Source organism: Palaemon carinicauda, chromosome 26 (genome assembly GCF_036898095.1).
Source record: "Palaemon carinicauda isolate YSFRI2023 chromosome 26, ASM3689809v2, whole genome shotgun sequence".
NCBI lineage: Eukaryota > Metazoa > Arthropoda > Malacostraca > Decapoda > Palaemonidae > Palaemon > Palaemon carinicauda.
In genome coordinates, this window is record NC_090750.1 from 6445385 (window position 1) to 6448822 (window position 3438).

Below are 3438 nucleotides of genomic sequence, written 5' to 3' on the forward strand. Positions count from 1 at the left end.
CTAGCACGTGGCTGAAATTTTTTTTTTTCTGAAATGCGTATAATAAAATGTTGGCCATTTTTCCGAGAGTGCCCCTTTTTATTTGTTTTTCATTTTTTTACTTAGTCATGTTACCGTAAGGAATTGGCAAGAAGTGTCGCAAAACTTATATTTTTATAGTGTTGGAAAGTGTTTCTAGATGATCTGGCTACCCATGCCTTTCTTTTTTTTTTAGCCAGATATGGCGTATATATAGGTATGTGTTCGATTTTCCTGCGATTGCCATTTTTTCGTTTTTTCCCATTTCTTTCAAAATTACGACGTACTAAGGAACTATCACAGAGTAATGATTCCTCTAGATGTTTATTTGTCGGAAAATTTTGTTTACTTCTTTTTTGATTGAATATCATCAAATTTTTTTAGCTAAAATATTATATTGTTTTACATTTTTTTTCGATTTTATTTCCCTTCAAATAATTTTTTGGGGGTCAGAATTTTAATTTTATAGTCGTAAAATAATCGAAAATTATCCAGCAACCCACCATACAATTTTTTGCATATCCAAGAATAATTAGATTAGTAAATAACACCTTGAAATTGACATACCCTTCCTACATTTCAAGTGGCAGATTAGGGAGTCTGAGTCAGTGTGGTTGGCGGCCATTTTGTGGACATATCCGAAGCGTAACTTGCCCTATCTATATATATTCTTGTTCCCTATAGAATTTGTGATATTTTGGTATATTTTTACCTGCATAAATATCATATTATATATTAAATATATGTATTTTTTTACGAAATTTCTAAGTACTCAAAAAATTACTTTTAGATATGGCCCCTGATATAAATGTAATTTACAAAATAATGAAGATTTTTTTTTACATATTTCTATTTTAGGATAACATATGTTTATTCCCTAAAAAATTCATGAAATTTGGACAATTATTTTGGCCAAAAAAAGTTACCCTTTTTTTCTCATTTCAGATCTTCACCTCCATGGGTCTGACTTCATCCAAAATACATCAAGATGTGTCCTAAACATTCAAGAATCAATTCCTAAAAGGATTTGTGTATATATGTATAAACTTTTTTTCATGAATTTTTATGTAAGGTCTTTTTTTTCTACTTAATTTTTTAAAATATTTATAATAAATAGTTTTTCTGCAGATGAGTAGTATATATCTTTACAGTTGTTTTAAGCATTCATTGAAGTTTTTTTGGGCAAAAGAAAAAAGGAGGTTACTGCAAAAACTGATTTTTCAAGAATTTTTTATGGCGTCGGGGTCGCGCGCGTCAGAGTATACCCTTAAAGGGGTGTCCGAGGAGCGTACCTATCCAGGGTTAAAAGTTTAGGGTTGAGAGTAGTGGACCTATGGAGATGCGACAGAGGAGAGTGGTCACTGTAGACGTATACCGTGTCTTGTTCGTCAACATAAATCTCGTATCTCTGGAGGGTAGCTGCGATGGCGAATAGTTCTTTCTCCACAGTTTGCCAATTTAGTTGGGAACCCATAAATCGTCCAATGGAATAAGAGACTGGTAACAGATCAGCTAGTGTGGGCAGGTTTCCTGTTATGGCTGTTATTGGAGCAGGATGCTGTAATAAAATGCCCCCATATCCAAGATCACTAGCGTCTGTTTTGAGATAGAATGGTTTGGTGAGGTTAGGTGCCATTAATATAGGAGGAGATGACAAGTAAGAGTTTAGCTGGTTAGATATTTGTTCATGTTGTTGGCTACAAGAAAAATTTACGTTTGAAGAAGTTAAAGCAAATAGTGGTCCTGTGAATGGTGAGAAATTTGGACTGAACTTAGAGTAATATCCTACCATACCTAGAAATCTTTTCAATTCCCGTTTGGTAGTTGGAACAGGATAAGAAGTTATGGCGCTAATATTTGCATCATGGGCTAATACTTTACCACTGCCAACTCGATGACCAAGGTAAGATACCTGACCTTTGCAGAAATTACTTTTTACTAAGTTGATCGTTAATCCATGTTGTTTCAACCTTGAGAAAACTTCTTTTATCTTTTGAATATGGTTTACCCCATGTGTCAGAGGCAATAATGATGTCAACTAAATATACAAATACTTTTTCAAAGTCCTGTAAAATTAAAGACATTACCTTCTGGAAGGTGGCAGGTGAGTTGGCTAATCCGAATGGCATTACGTTATAACTAAATAATCCAAATGGAGTGATAAATGAACAAATTTCCTTTGCCGTTTCTGTTAATTTAATTTGGTAAATCAACAAATCTATTTGGGTTAAGTAGGTCGAATTACTTACTTCGTCAATGATATCTTGTATTCTTGGTAGAGGATACGAATCTTTGATTGTTAACATTTTAATCTTCCTGTAATTGATACAAAAGGGAAATTTACCATTTTTTCCTAGTAGGATACGTGGGGAAGCCCACGGTGACGCACTGGGTTCTGCCAACCCTTCTCTTATCAAGTAGTTCACTTCGTCTTTCATGATACCCAATTTCTTCTGTGATGTTCGATAGAAAGCTTGTTTAATGGGTCCTGCAACCAGGTTGTAGTTTGATGTCATGCTCTAGCATGGTGCATCTGCCTGGTTCATCTGAAGTTATACTAGGAAATTCATGGAATAAAGCTACTAAAGATTTACATTTTGATGCATATAAGGGTTGTAGATAGTCTGATAAGTTTTCCAAGATCTTTGAGTTTTGAGAATCCTGCCAAGATGCAGTTATTGGATCATCTGTAAATTGATCCATAGGACAATCTATGTATGGTATGGCACTAGTAATCATTACTGTTTTCCTTTCAGCTGTTGAGGGAGACAAATAGGCCTTTAAGAGGTTTATGTGGACTAATTGAGTAGACTTACGCCTATCTGGAGTGGCGATTATATAGTTGGTTGGGGAGATACGTTGAGTGATAGTATAAGGTCCCTGGTATTTCTTTCGTAGGGGAGAGCCTGCAATCGGATGGTATAGCAGCACTGCATCTCCTACTTTGAAACTTCTGGTTTTAGCCTTTTTATCATAGATAATCTTCATCTTCTCTTGAGCTGTTATCAAGTTAGTTTTGGCCATTGAGTGAAGATCTGAAAGTTTCCTGTTGAGTTCTGAAATATATTGGGAAAGAGGTACCTCATTATCTCCCAACTTCAGGATGCGTTCTTTGACTGAACTGAGGATAGTTCGTGGCCGTCGACCGAAGAGTAGTTCAAAAGGTGACATACCAGAAGACTGATTAAATGGTATAGTGAGTGCGTTCTAATGCTCCATTGGTCAGTGGATGGTAAGCTGAGGAAGATACTTGGGTTATATGGTAATCTTTCATAGCTTTTTTAAATGCATGACTCATGAAATTGGTTCCTTGATCACATTGTAGTTCAGTTGGAAATCCTACAACAGTAAATATGGACACTAGTGACTTTAGGATGTTCTTGGCTGAAATGTTTCTTAAAGGTACTGCAAATGGATAAC